This window comes from Stegostoma tigrinum, unplaced genomic scaffold, assembly GCF_030684315.1.
Source record: "Stegostoma tigrinum isolate sSteTig4 unplaced genomic scaffold, sSteTig4.hap1 scaffold_151, whole genome shotgun sequence".
In the NCBI taxonomy this organism is placed as follows: Eukaryota; Metazoa; Chordata; class Chondrichthyes; order Orectolobiformes; family Stegostomatidae; genus Stegostoma; species Stegostoma tigrinum.
This window is the reverse complement of record NW_026728094.1, coordinates 70,900-86,347: the sequence shown is the minus strand read 5'-3', so window position 1 is coordinate 86,347 and position 15,448 is coordinate 70,900. Positions and strand designations below refer to the sequence as shown.

General features: G+C 45.7%; 1 long non-coding RNA gene across 1 annotated transcript in view; it reads right to left on the bottom strand.

Annotated features, from left to right (window-relative positions):
• The window catches only part of LOC132207767 (uncharacterized), a 46,961-nt gene extending 35,335 nt beyond the window's left edge, over positions 1–11,626 (bottom strand). The window contains exons 1-2 of the long non-coding RNA XR_009443792.1: positions 11,504–11,626; positions 7,000–7,112 (exon numbers count right to left, since the gene is read on the bottom strand). This is a non-coding gene — a long non-coding RNA (uncharacterized LOC132207767). The remainder of the gene's footprint in view (positions 1–6,999; positions 7,113–11,503) is intronic.
• Positions 11,627–15,448: the final 3,822 nt, after the last annotated feature.

Genomic DNA, 15,448 nt, shown 5'->3' with positions numbered 1-15,448 from the left:
CAGCATCCCATGTCCCCAAGTCACAGCATCCCACTTCACTCAGTCAGAGCCTCCCATTTCACTCAGTCACTGCATCCCATTTAACTGAGACAGAGAATCTCATTGAACTGAGACAGTGCATCCCATTACACTCAGACACAGCATTCCATTTCCCACAGTCACTGCATATCCTTCCCCTCAGTCACTGCATCCCATTTCCATCAGCCACTGCATCCCATTCCCCTCAGCCACTGCATCCCATTCCCCTCAGTCACTGCAACCCATTTTACTAAGTCACTGCCTCCCATTTCACTCCGTCCACTGCATCACATTTAACTCAGCCACTGCATCCCATTTCACTCAGCAACTGCATCCCATTTCCATCAGCCAATGCTTTCCATTTCACTCAGTCACTGCATCTCATTTCACTCAGTCACTGCATCCCAACTCACACAGCCACTGCATCCCAATTCACACAGTAACTGCATTCAGTTTCACTTATTCACTGCATCACATGACACTCAGTCAGTGCGTCCCATTACACACAGTCAGAGCGTCCCATTTCCGTCAGTCCCTCCATCCCATTTCCCACAGTCACTGCATCCCATTTCCCTCAGTCACTGCATCCCATTTCACTCAGTCACTGCATCCCCTTTCTCACTGATGCTGCATTCAATTTCCGTCAGGTACTGAATCCCATTTTCTCAGTCACTGCAATCGATTTCCCTCAGTCACTGCATCCCATTTCCCACATTGACTGCATCCGATTTCACTCAGTCCATGGCATCCCATTTCACTCAGTCACTGCATCCCACTTCCCTCAGTTCGGCATTCCATTTCACTCAGTCACTGCATCCCATTTCACTCAGTCACTGCAACCCATTACACTCAGTCACAGCATCCCGTTTCCACAGGCACTGCATCTGCTTTCCCTCAGTCACTGCATCCCATTTCCCTCAGTCACTGCATCCCATTTCCCACATTGACTGCATCCGATTTCACTCAGTCCATGGCATCCCATTTCACTCAGTCACTGCAACCCACTTCCCTCAGTTCGGCATTCCATTTCACTCAGTCACTGCATCCCATTTCACTCAGTCACTGCAACCCATTACACTCAGTCACAGCATCCCGTTTCCACAGGCACTGCATCTGCTTTCCCTCAGTCACTGCATCCCATTTCCATCAGTCACTGCATCCCATTTCACTCAGGCACTGCAGCCCATTTCACTCAGGCACTGCATCCAATTTCACTCAGGCACTGCATCCCAGTTAACGGATACAGTGAATCCTATTCAACTGAGACAGTGCATCCATTTCCCTCAGTCACAGCATCCCACATTAACAGTCACTGCATCTCCTTTCCCTGTCACTGCATGAGATTTCCATCAGTCACTGCATTCCATTTCCATCAGTCACTGCATTCCATTTCACTCAGTCACTGCAACCCATTTCCATCAGCCACTGCATCCCATTACCCTCAGTCACTGCATCACATTTCACACAGACAGTGCATCACATTTCCCTCAGTCACAGCATCCCATTTCACTCAGTGACTGCGTCCCATTTCACTCAGTCAATTCGTCCAATTACACTCAGTCACTGCGTCCCATGACACTCAGCCACTGCGTCCCATTACACTCAGTCACTGCGTCCCATTACACTCAGTCACTGCGTCCCATTACACTCAGTCACTGCGTCCCATTTCCCACAGTCACTGCAACCCATTTCCCACAGTCACTGCATTCCATTTCACTCAGTCACTGCATCCCATTAACCTCAGTCACTGCATCCCATTTCCATCAGTCACAGCATCCCATTTCACTCAGTGAGTGCATCCCATTTCACTCAGTCACTGCGTCCCACTTCACGCAATCACTGCCTCCCACTTCACTCAGTCACTGCATCCCATTTCACCGGGTCACTGCCTCCCACTTCACACAGTCACTGCCTCCCACTTCACACAGTCACTGCCTCCCATTTCACTCAGTCACTGCCCCCTACTTCACTCAGTCACTGCATCTCCTTTTGCCATTAACTGCATCGCATTTCACTCAGTCACTGCATTACATTACCCTCAGTCACAGCATCCCATTTCACTCAGTCACTGCCTCCCATTTCACTGAGTCACTGCCTCCCATTTCACTCAGTCACTGCATCCCATTTAACTGAGACAGTGCATCCCATTACACTCAGACACAGCATTCCATTTCCCATAGTCACTGCATCTCCTTCCCCTCAGTCACTGCATCTCATTTCCCTCAGTCACTGCATCCCATTCCCCTCAGTCACTGCCTCCCACTTCACACAGTCACTGCCTCCCACTTCACACAGTCACTGCCACCCATTTCACTCAGTCACTGCCACCTACTTCACTCAGTCACTGCATCTCCTTTTGCCATTAACTGCATCGCATTTCACTCAGTCACTGCATTACATTACCCTCAGTCACAGCATCCCATTTCACTCAGTGACTGCCACCCATTTCACTCAGTCACTGTATCCCACTTCACTCAGTCACTGCCAACCACTTCACTCAGTCACTGCCTCCCACTTCACTCAGTCACTGCCTCCCATTTCACTCAGTCACTGCCTCCCACTTCACTCAGTCACTGCCTCCCATTTCAGTCAGTCACTCCCTCCCATTTCAGTCAGTCACTCCCTCCCATTTCAGTCAGTCACTCCCTCCCATTTCCCTCAGTCACTGCATCCAATTTCCCACATTCACTGCATGTCCTTTCCCTCAGTCACTGCATCCCATTTAACGAAGACAGTGAACACTATTCAGCTGAGACAGTGCATCCGTTTCCGTTAGTCACCGCACCCTATTCCCCACAGTCACCGCATTCCATTTCACTCAGTCACTGCACCCCATTTCATTCAGTCACTGCACCCCATTTCACTCAGTGACTGCATCCCATTTCATTCAGTAACTCCATCCCATTTCACTCCGTCACTGCGTCCCATTTCCCTCAATCACTGCATCCCATTTCCCTCAGTCACTGCTTCCCATTTCACTCAGCCACGGCATCCCATTTCACTCAGCCACGGCATCCCATTTCACTCAGCCACGGCATCCCATTTCACTCAGTCACTGCGTGCCATTTTCCTTCGTCATTGTGTCCGATATCCCACAGTCACTGCATCTCCTTTCTTCAGTCACGGCTTGCCATTTCCCACAGTCACTGAATCACCTTTCCCTCAGTCACTGCATCCCATTCCACTGAGTCACAGCATCCCATTTCCCTCAGGCCCTGCATCCCATTCCATTCAGCCACTGCATCCCATTTCCCAAAGTCACTGCATCCCATTTCAATCAGTCACTGCATCCCATTTCACTCAGCCACTGCATCCCATTTCACTCAGCCACTGCATCCCATTTCACTCCGTCCACTGCCTCCCATTTCCCAAAGTCACTGCATCCCATTTCATTCAGTCACTGCCTCCCATTTCCCTCAGTCACTGCACCCCATTTCATTCAGTCACCACATCCCATTTCATTCAGTAACTGCATCCCATTACCATCCATCACTGCATCCCATTTCCCTCATTGACTGCATCCCATTTCACTCAGCCACTGCCTCCCATTTCCCTCAGTCACTGCACCCCGTTTCACTCGGTCACTGCACCCCGTTTCACTCGGTCACTGCGTCCCATTTGACTCAGTCAATGCGTCCCATTTCACTCAGTCACTGCATCCCATTTCACTCAGTCACTGCATCCCATTTCCCTCAGTCACTGCTTCCCATTTCCCTCAGTCACTGCTCCCCATTTCACTCAGCCACGGCATCCCATTTCACTCAGCCACGGCATCCCATTTCACTCAGTCACTGCATCACACTTCACTCAGTCACTGCATCCCATTTCACTCAGTCACTGCGTCCCATTTCCCTCCGTCATTGCGTCCCATTTCCCACAGTCACTGCATCTCCTTTCCTCAGTCACAGCTTGCCATTTCCCACAGTCACTGAATCACCTTTCCCTCAGTCACTGCATCCCATTCCACTGAGTCACTGCATCCCATTTCACTCAGTCACTGCATCCCATTTCACTCAGTCACTGACTCCCATTTCACTCAGTCACTCCATCCCATTTCAGTCAGTCACTCCATCCCATTTCATTCAGTCACTGCATCCCATTTCAGGCAGTCACTGCATCCCATTTCCCATCGTCACTGCATCTCCTTTCCTCAGTCACTCCATCCCATTTCAGTCAGTCACTGCATCCCATTTCACTCAGTCACTGCACCCCATTTCACTCAGTCACTGCATCCCATTTCCCACATTCAGTGCGTCTCCTTTCCCTCTGTCACAGCATCCCATTTCACTCAGTCACTGCATCACATTTCACTCGGTCACTGCATCACATTTCACTCAGTCATTGCAACCCATTTCCCACAGTCACTGCATCTCCATTCCCTCAGTCACTGCATCGCATTACCCTCAGTCACAGCATCCCATGTCCCTAAGTCACAGCATCCCATTTCACTCAGTCAGAGCATCCCATTTCACTCAGTCACTGCATCCCATTAACTTCCGTCGCAGGATCCCATTTCAAACAGACACTGCATCCCAGTTCACAGCCACAGCATCCCATTTCACTCAGTCACTGCATCCCATTTCACTGAGACACTGCACCCCATTTCACTGAGACACTGCATCCCATTACCATCAGGCACTGCATCCCATTACCCTCAGTCACTGCATCCCATTACCATCAGTCACTGCATCCCATTACCATCAGTCACTGCATCCCATTACCCTCAGTCACTGCATCCCATTTCGCTCAGTCACTGAATCCCAGTTCACTCAGTCACTGCATCCCATATCCATTGGTCACTGCCCCCATTTCCTTCAATCACTGCATTCCATTCCACTCAGTCACTGCATCCCATCTCACTCAGTCACTGCATCCCATCTCACTCAGTCACTGCATCTCCTTTCCCTAAGTCAGTGCATCTCCTTTCTCGCAGTCACTGCATCTCCTTTCCTGCAGTCACTGCATCTCATTACCCTCACTCACTGCATCCCATTACCCTCAGTCACTGCATCCCATTACCCTCAGTCACTGCATCCCATTACCAAGAGTCACTGAATCCCATTTCCCACAGTCAGTGAATCTCCTTTCCCTCAGTCACTGCATCCCATTTCCCACAGTCACTGCATCTCCTTTTGTCACTCACGGCATCCCATTCCCACAAGCCACTGCATCCCATTTCCCTCAGTCACTGCATCCCAGTTCATACAGTCACTGCATCCCATTTCACTGAGTCACTGCATCCCATTTCACTCAGTCACTGCATCCCATTACCCTCAGTCACTGCATCCAATTTCACTGAGTCACTGCATCCCGTTTCGCTGAGTCACTGAATCGCATTTGTTGTTCTCACTTGAATGCAATGGTCATGAATCTCCTCCAATGGCTGGTCATGTATTTCCAATGCAAAATTTTACCAAGTTTTGATTTTCAATTTTGATTACTTGTGTTTCCTCTATTCTATAAGATGCTGCAATAAACTCAAATTTGATAAATCATAATTCAACCACCATTACTGACAGAGTTAATTTCATCAAACAGATCCAATTAGAATTGTCACATTCCCAAATCCTGATTCAAGTTTTTCTAATTATGGGCCACGTGGTTCAGAAGAAAGACACTTAGAGTCAGAGAGATGTACAGTAGGGAAACAGATCCTTTGGCCCAATTTGTCTATGTTGACCAGATATCCTAAGTTAATTTAGTCCCATTTGCCAGCATTTGGCCCATATTCCTCTCAACCCATCCTATTCATATACCCATCCACATGCCTTTTAAACGTACAAGCCTCCACCACTTCCTCTGGCAGCTCATTCCATACATGCACCACTATGAAAAAAATCCGGTCCATTTTAAATCTTCCCTCTCTCATTTTTAACCTATTCCCTCCAGTTTTGGATTCCAGCAACCCGGGGAAAAGATCTTGGCTGTTCGCTCTATCCACGTCCCTCGTAATTGTATAAACTTCCATATGGTCAGCCCTGAACTCCAAAGTTCCAAGAAATAGCTGCCTATTCAAGCCCACGGTATACCTCCAACCTCCGATGCTCGTAACAACCTTGTAGATCTTCTCTGAACCCTTTCAAGTTTACAACATACAACAATACAGCGCAGAACAGGCCCTTCGGCCCTCAATGTTGCGCCGACATCCTTCCTCTCACAAGGAGACCAAAATCGATTGCAGTATTCCAAAAGCAGCCGAATCAATGTCCTATATGGCTGCTAAGTGATCTCCCAACTCCTATCCTCAATGCACTGACCGATAAAGGCGAGCACACCAAATGTCTCCTTCATATCCTTTCTACCAGTGGCTGTAGTTTGATGGAACTACGAAACTGCACTCCAGCGTCTCTTTATTAAGCAACACTCCGCACAACCTTCAGTGTATACGTGCTGCCCTGATTTGCCTTTCCAAAATGTAGCACCTCACATTTATCTAACCTCAACTCAATCTGCCACTCCTCAGTTTATTGGCCCTTGTCAATGTCCCATTGTATTCTGAGGTGACCTTCTTGGCTGGCTACTACACCTTCAATCATTGGGAAACTTACTAACCACACCTTCTATTTTCATATCCAAATCATTGCATCACTTCAACTCCCCCTCCCACTCCCTGAACGACATGTCCATCCTGGGCCTCTTCCAGTGTCACAATCACACCACCCAGAAACTGGAGGAGCAGCACCTCATATTCCACCTCGGGAGCTTCCAACTCAATAGCCTCAATGTGGACTTTGCCACCCTCAAAATCTCCCCACCCGCCAGCCTCACCCCAAGACTAGTTCCTCCCCTCATCCCCGCCTCCATGACCTGTCCGCCTTCTCTCCCAACAATCCACTCCTCCCACCTCACTGACCAGCTCCCACCACTGCTTGGAATTATTATTCTTTTCACACTTCATCAGCTCGATGTTATTTCTAAAATCTATTTTCCAATTGTTGGAAAAAGTGAGATAAAGAGAAGTAAAAGAAGTTACATTCTTACCACTCGGGAAATCTCTGAATATTCTTCTGTTGAAAGGCCGCCAAGGAACGATGCAATTCTTTTGTCACAAACGCTGTGAGGGAGACATCTTTTTCGGTTCCACTAACTCCAAACTAAGGAAGACAAACCCACGTAACATATCTAGTGACTTAAAACATACTCTACTGTTGCCCAAGGTGGAGAGCTAGATGAACACAGCAGGTCAAGCAGCATCAGAGGAGCAAGAAAGCTGATGTTTCGGGACGAGACCCTGCTTCAGAAAATTGGCGCTGGAGAATCTGAGATAACAAGGTGTAGAGCCGGATGATACTGCTTGACCTGCTGTGTTCATCCAGCTTTACACCTTCTTATCTCAGATTCTCCAGCATCTGCAGTTCCTACTGCCTCTATTGTAGCCCTTTCACTTTACTGAACTAATATGAGCCAGTAGTTTTGTTTAGGCTCACGTAATCTTACAGTTATTGGCCTGCACAAAATCCTGAATTAATTTTGATTGACTGACGGGAGGAGAGATGAATTTTATGGAAATTTTTGTTTTCGACCAATTTGCAGAGGGCATTGTGGGCGATTGAAGGACAGTGTTATTATCCTCCAGGTCTGTGGACTGCATCGTTACCAACTTGCCCATTTGCATATACATACAATATTCATTATTTAGCAATAAAACATAATAAACCAATACTGTGTACTAAAAACCCTCAAATATCAATGGAAATTTAAATATTTATCATAGAGTTTGAAGGATTGAATTCAATGATACAAAGCAAAAACCAGTGAAGATGAGTGCAGTTGGTCAGCACTTTTGCCACGAAGTGGAGGTTGGCAGTTTGAGGCCACCCAGGAACAAGCAAGCTCTGTCTAACTCCAAGGGCAGCACGGTGGCTCAGTGGTTAGCACTGCTGACTCTCAGCGCCAGGGACCCAGGTTCGATCCCACCGTTGGGCGATCTTCTGTGCGGAGTTTGTACATTCTGCCCATGCCTGCATGGGTTCCTGCTGGGTGCTCTGGTTTCCTCCCACAGTCCAAAGATGTGCAGGCTAGGTGTATGGGCCATGCCAAACTTGCCCATTGTGTTTAGGGATGTGTAGATTCAGTGTGTTAGTCATGGGAAATGTAGGGTTACCGAGGAAAGGGTCGAGGGATGGGTCAGGGTGAGATGCTCTTTGGAGGGTGGCTGTGGACTTGTTGGGTCAAAAGGGGGTTGTTTCCACACTGTAGGGATTCTATGATATGAAAGTATCTTTTGAAGTGGACATTCATGGGTATGCTGTAACAGAGACCTTGAAATACTGCACAACAAATATTTGGAACCAGACTGTCAATTCAGACATAGCATCAAAAAGGTCATGGAAGTTGTCACCGATATTAAGCAGGATTGATGAAAATCCAGCAGGAAATGGTGTCAAAAGGCCAGTATCTTTTATTCATCTCCAGTTATTTTGTCCAAGGCACTGGATGCTGGCAGGATTGAAACATTGAAGAAATGCTTCACAAATCACATATAAGGACCTGCACATCTTTGAACAATGGGAGGAAACTGCAGCACCTGGCAGAAGCCCCTCGCAGACGCGGGGAGGACGTGTCAATTCCACACAGATAATTACCCAAGACTGGAATCTCAATTGGCTCCCCAGTGCATGAGCAGCTCTAACAACTGAGCAACTACCTTGACCATAAGGGGTTTTATAAGCGCATACTTTATTTGGGGAAAGACAGATCCAATCCTGTATGTCCAACCAAAATAACATATTGTAGATATCATGACAACAATCATAAATGATTCTGAATTAGTAAATCAAAAAAATTAAAATTGTTTCCAAGCCTAAATACTAGATAAGGTGCAGTTAAGATGAATAGTGCAACAACAAAAAGGCCATATTTTATGTGACCATTGGTAACACTTGAAAACTTGCAACAATATGGTCACCAGTAGAGATCTGAAGTGGCTTGATGGTGCACTCCTTCAGACACTGGAATGAAACTCCAAAGATCACAAATTCTCCGTCAATACCGTGTTATAACAGTCACTGCATCAACCTGTGTTTATGGGCCTGACTGGAAACCCACACAACATGCATAAACAAAAAAAAATCTAAGGTGATAGGAGAAAAAAATGCATGTATGCAACGTCTTTGAAAAGCAATTATCTGTAGTGGATGCAAGCCCATAAGGAATCTTGTTTCGCAAGTTATATTCATTTGCACTGCAGGTCATGCCAGTCAGAATCAGTTTTCGTTTTATGACAGATAACTAAAATGTCCATTACAATGAACTTTGGTTGATCAGAAGATTTTAAGTAAGGACTATGTCTTGTGTGAGCTGACGGCATTATGGGATGGAGAAGGTACATGCACTGCTAGCATCTTGACACCATTGAATGAGCAAGCGTGGACGCAAAGGTTGTAACAGGTAACAATTGTACACGCAATATCTTTTGAGCCCCTTCCGAGCAAGCCTGTAATACTCTAAAGCTGTGCCAGACCCTCACTTCCTCCACCTTACGTCCGCTGCCTTTTTCTTTTTGACAAGAAGCACCTCTGTACCCGTCATCCAAGGCTCCTTAATCTTACCCCTTCTTACCTGTCTCAGAGGAACAAATTTATACATCACTCGCAACAACTGCTCCTTGAACAGCCTCCACATGTCTGCTGTGCCCTTTCTGTGGAACAATTGCTCCCAATCTGTACTTCCCAACTCCTGTCTGATAGCGTCATAGTTTCCTTTACCCCAGTTAAATATCTTCCCCTGGTAACTGCTCCTTTCCCTTTCCACGGCTATAGTAAATGAGAGGCTGTTGTGGTCACTGTCGCCAAAGTGCTCTCCCACCACGAGATCTGACACCTGTCCTGGCTCATCGCCGAGCACCAAATCCAAAATGGCCTCCCGCCTCGTCGGCCTGTCCACATACTGAGGAAGGAAACCCTCCTGAACACACCTGACAAAAACGGCTCCATCCAAACCATCTGCACTAAGGAGGTTTCAATCTATATTGGGAAAGTTGAAGTCACCCATAACAACAACCCTGAGCCGTTTGCACTTTTCAACAATCTGCCGGCCAATGAGTTCTTCGATCTCCCAACTGCTATCTGGGGTCTGTAGAAAACCCCCAGTCAAGTGACTGCTGCCTTGCTGTTCCGAACTTCCACCCACACTGACTCAGTCGACAAACCTTCCTTGGCAAACTCAGCCCATACCACTTCAGTAGACGAGTCCTCAAAGGTTCTTTCAGCTGCCGTTATACTGTCCTTGACCAACAAAGCCACACCTCCCCCTCTTTTACCACCTTCCCTGACCTTAATCAAAGATCTAAACCCTGGAACCTGCAACATCCATTCCTGACTCTGCTCTATCCATGTCTCCGAAATGGCCACAACATCGAAGTCCCAGGTACCTATCCAAGCTGCAAGCTCACCGACATTATTCTGGATACTCCTGGCATTAAAGTCGTCACACTTCAATCAAGCTTGCTGTCTGCCAGCACACTTCTGTGACAGTGAGGTCCTGACCATGTCCTCCCGACGCTCATCCTCCTGTGTACTAGGACTACACCTCAGTTTCCCATCCCCCTTCCGAGCTCGTTTAAATCCAACCGAATGGCACGAGCCAATTTCCCACCCAGGATATTCGTGCCCCTCTGGTTCAAGTGGAGACCGTCCTGTTTGTACAGGTCCCACCTTCCCCAGAATGAGCCCCACTTGTCCATGTACCTGAAGCCCTCCCACCTGCACCATCCCTGCAGCCACGTCTTCAGCTGAAATCTCTCCCTGTTCTTTGCCTCGCTATCATGTGGTACGGGTGACAAACCAGAGATGACCACTCTGTTTGTTCTAGCTCTCAACTTCCACCATAGCTCCCTCAAATCCTGCCTGACATCCCTATCACTCTTTCTACCTATGTCGTTGGTGCCTACGTGGACCACGACTTGGGGCTGGTCACCCTCTCCCCTCAGGACCCGAAACACACTATCCGAGACATCACAGACCCTGGCACCTGGTAGGCAACACACCAATCGTGAGTGTCTTTCCTTCCCATCAAATCTTCTATCAGTCCCTCAAACTATTGAGTCCCCAGTGACTATCACTCTCTTCCTATCCCCGCTTCCCTTCCGTGCAAGAGGGACAGACTCTGTGCCAGAGACCTGGACCCTCCTGCATGCCCCTGGTAAGTCGTCCCCCGGAACAGTATCCAAAACGGTATAGTTGTTTTTCAGGGGAGCGACCGCAGGGGATTTCAGGGGAAGGTTAGTCATCACCGGGTAAACGTGCATTTTTGGCTGAAGAAACATCTGTTTCAATGTGAGCTAATGGAAGAAGCCATGGAGTCAAAGCTAAACATTTCGACAATAAGACAACCATTCTTAAAAGCAGCAGACAGCGTGAAAAAGAAATGAGCTGCTTTAATATCCACTTAAAATTTATGTGGAATATCAGATCGAATTTTATTATTGACTCCATTGTGCAATCATGTCGAGCTAAAAATGTTAACTGCATTAATTAATACTAACCAGACACAGACTTTGTAGTAAATGGCTTGACGATTTTCTGTATCTGGAACATCCCTTTTCCTTCTCGAACGAAGATTGTACCAACCTATGGTACCAAACTGTGGGTCAAACGGATGGGACTCGTAATCTTTAAATTCCTCATCAAAACAGTCTAATCGTATGGTTCTGTGCAATAAAAGAGAAAGAATAAACATGTTTCCCACACTTTTGCTGATGTTTACGAACAGAATGCTCAAATTCAAAAAGTCTGAGCTGCCATGTCTGCTTCCTCCAGCCTGATTAAACTGTTCCATTCAATGTGAAATTTGTGATAAGTTTTCGCACACAGGTCTATTTGATCTGTGCCACCACCTTCTATTCGTCATACATGCTTTCCCCCTCTTCCTGCAATACATTGTTTGAAATGTTCAATGAGATTTTGATTTTAAATCTCATCGTCATATTTGTTTGATTCTCAAGCATCAATGAATCTGATGTCGCCATTCCATGCAGTGCACAGCGCGTCAAACAGGAGTCTTACTCTTGCCATGAGCACTGAGGTAGTATGGGGTCACAACTGTCTCATAGTTCAGAAGAAAATTCTACATATAGGGCTATGTAGAGTCATGCAGTTAATTTTATTTGACATGCTATTTCTTTTCTTCACAAATACGCTGGATTTAAAGTGATCTTCACAGTCATTTAAAATGAATCCAACGTCCAACCATCTATAAAACCGGCAAATCCAAATTTTAATTTGAGTTCAGTGTTACACAAATATATTACTTTTTTAAAAATTATATTCGAGTCAACATTAACATTTCATTCCCTGACAGCGGGTGAACTTACTTTTAAACTCCAATTTTCATTTGGTATTAACGGAGAGGTGAGCCTTTTTGCAAGCACCGAAAGGCTGCACCAGTTTATGGTAAAACTTGCGGAACTGTAAGTTTCACAAATATGTTCCTATTAAACACTAATTCCTATTGAAGCAGTATGAAGCTAAATTCATTCAACTGGACAGCAAAAACGGTCAAGATTTTAAAAGCAAGCAACTATTTTGAAGTCACTCTTCGAACTAAATTCCATCTTGGTGTGTGAAAGTCCATAGGTTCCTCACTCTCAACGAACCATTCAACTGTCATGCAATTACTGAAACACACAGACAAAAAACATCAATGTTAACAGTCACTAAGATTTTGAGAGTGATTTGGAATTCGTACTCAATACCCCCTGGGGAAAATCTGTTCCAATCTGGATAGTACTCACTTATTACCATCCCACCTACCTTCCCCAGCACCTCCTCCCCGTCCACGCTATTTGTTTCTGAGCTCCCTTCCACCCTCCATTTCTGAGGAAGGGTCCTGACCCAAAACCTCAACTTTCTTGAGCCTCTGATGCTGCCTGCCCTGCTGTGCTCTCCAGCTCCACAATGTGTTATCTCAGACACCAACATTGGCAGGTCTTACCATCTGGATAACTCATTCTCACCTTGCAACAAGTGATTTTTCGTCATTTTCTTTTCAGATTACGCATGTACATCTGTATACATATAACACTTTTATGCCTGAACCACTAACCTAGAGGATATTTTAAAAGAGTCTCTTCATATCTGCATGCAAGAAAAATCATCAAGGTCATGACTTTCATTTTAGGAATAACTCGAACATTCAAAGTACTCACAGTCAGTGTCCCATTTCCTTGACCAGTCAATTTGATGTGAATCTTTCTTCCAAGTGGAAACTATAACAGCAATTATATTTGACAATCAAACTCTTCATTGCATCACCAATATTTCCTTGTCTGTTTGAAACGTAAGATAATGAAATCACCATGGACAGATTGGCCAACAATGTAATCTAATGTGTGTTATGGCAACTGAAAATCACAACCATTGAAGTGATCTTTAAAAAGCTGTTGTCATACAACAGAGCACTTTTTGAGGTGCAGTGATGAACATACTTCCTGAGATGCAAATAATATATGCCGAATTAATTCCAAAGAATAACTTGACAATTAAAAAGAAGCTAAAAATCTCTTTACATTGTGATGCTTGTCAGATTGCTATTAGTCAATGGAAATCATTCAGAACAATTATTTATTCCCAGATGAAAAGGAAGTGTATACATTTCATTTTCACATTTCATTCAAGAGAGAAAAAAAACACCCTTATGAATGCATTGTCAAACGAGAAGACTCACTAAAAAAGTTACTTGGCCCATTGAATTTCCTCCATCATTCTGTGAGGTCATTGTTGATCTCATTGCATTTATCATGATACAACATTTCCACCAAACCCTCCTTGTAGCTCATACATTTCAATCCAAGGAACATCCTGGTAAATCTCTGTTTCTCTGTCATGCCTTGTCTTTCGAAATATTTTTGAGTCATCCACAAATTTAGCCACAGCACATGCACCTCTTTCTTCCAAGTCATTAATAAACAAGCACAAGAGCTGTGGTTCCTTCAGCGCGACCTCATTTCTTACTGACAAGCCAACCCTGGCATCTCTGTCCATTTGCATCGGAGATAATGGGAACTGAAGATGCTTCAGAATCCAAGGTAACAAAGTGTGGAGCTGGATGAACACAGCAGGATGAACACACAGAAGTAGAAGGGTCTCGGCACGAAACGTCAGCTTTTGTGCTCCTGAGATGCTGCTTGGCCTGCTCTGCTCATCCAGTTCCACACTTACTTATCTCTGTCCATTTGCCTGTTCTTTCTATCGGACATGAATCATTGGATATTTCGTTCCTAACACTTACCCCTAACAACCTTGTCTCTGTGATACCCAGAGTGATGTATCTGTCAATTTCAATGCGCACCACAAACTCATTCACTCAGTTTCATACACTCCCTGCAATTAAATACAACATCTTCAGTCTGGCATTTACAGCCACCCTTCTTATCTGCTGCACCTGAAGTGAGAGTCCTGACCATTTCCAAACTTTTTGTCCTATTACTTGCTCTGGAAACTTTGCTGAGCACTTACCAGCTTCTAACTTTTTCCATAATTTTCCATGCAACTGCGCTCACCCACTCCAGGCATTTTATTTTAGCGCCCTACCCCGAGACCTTGCTCTGTATTTTGCCAGGAGACTTGTCCTAATATGATTCTCGTCGAGCCGATACCACCAGAACAACTCCCTCCTTCCCTGTACCGATGCCAATGTCCCATGAATTCAAACACATTTCTGCCATGCCACCATTTGAACAATGCATTTACATCTATAAATTATGCTCACACCGTGCCAAATTGCTCAGATAGTAATCCAGAGATTATTACCATTCTGGTTCTGCTTTCTCACCTCAGCACCTTGGCGCTCATAATCCCTCAGCAGAACCTCTTTCCTCTTTCTTCCATATCAATTGTACCTGTGTGGACCACGATAGCTGGATTTCTACTCCTCCCACTTCAAGTTCCTTTGTAGCCGAGATGGAATATCCTGAACCTGGGCACCAGACAGGCAACACTACTTTCGAGACTCTCGATCCTCATCACAACCAACAGTGTTCATTCCCCTAACTATACTACCTCTGATTATAACTACATTTCATTTTTTATCTCCTCTGGAATGTCCCCCCTGTACCACAGTGCTACAGTCAGTTTACTCATCTTCCCTATACCCTGCACTCTCATCCACACAGGAAGAAAGAATCTCAAACCTGTTAGATAAGATCAAAGGCCAAGGTTCCTTTTGCACTACATCCTGGATCCTTCCACCTGCCCTGTTCTCTGTCACAGTCTCACGTCTCTGGCCACTGACCAAGTTTCAGCTAGTTAATCTAAGGTGTGTAACTGCCTCCTCAGGCACAGCATTCCCCGGTAACTGTCCCCCACATGATTTGTTGATTGGTAAAAACTGAGATTCCAGTTCATCAACCCTGAGCTGGAGTATGGGGTCTGACCACGACCCCGTCACGTAGGTATAAATCATCGTCTGGCCTGGCATCTCCATTTCAATT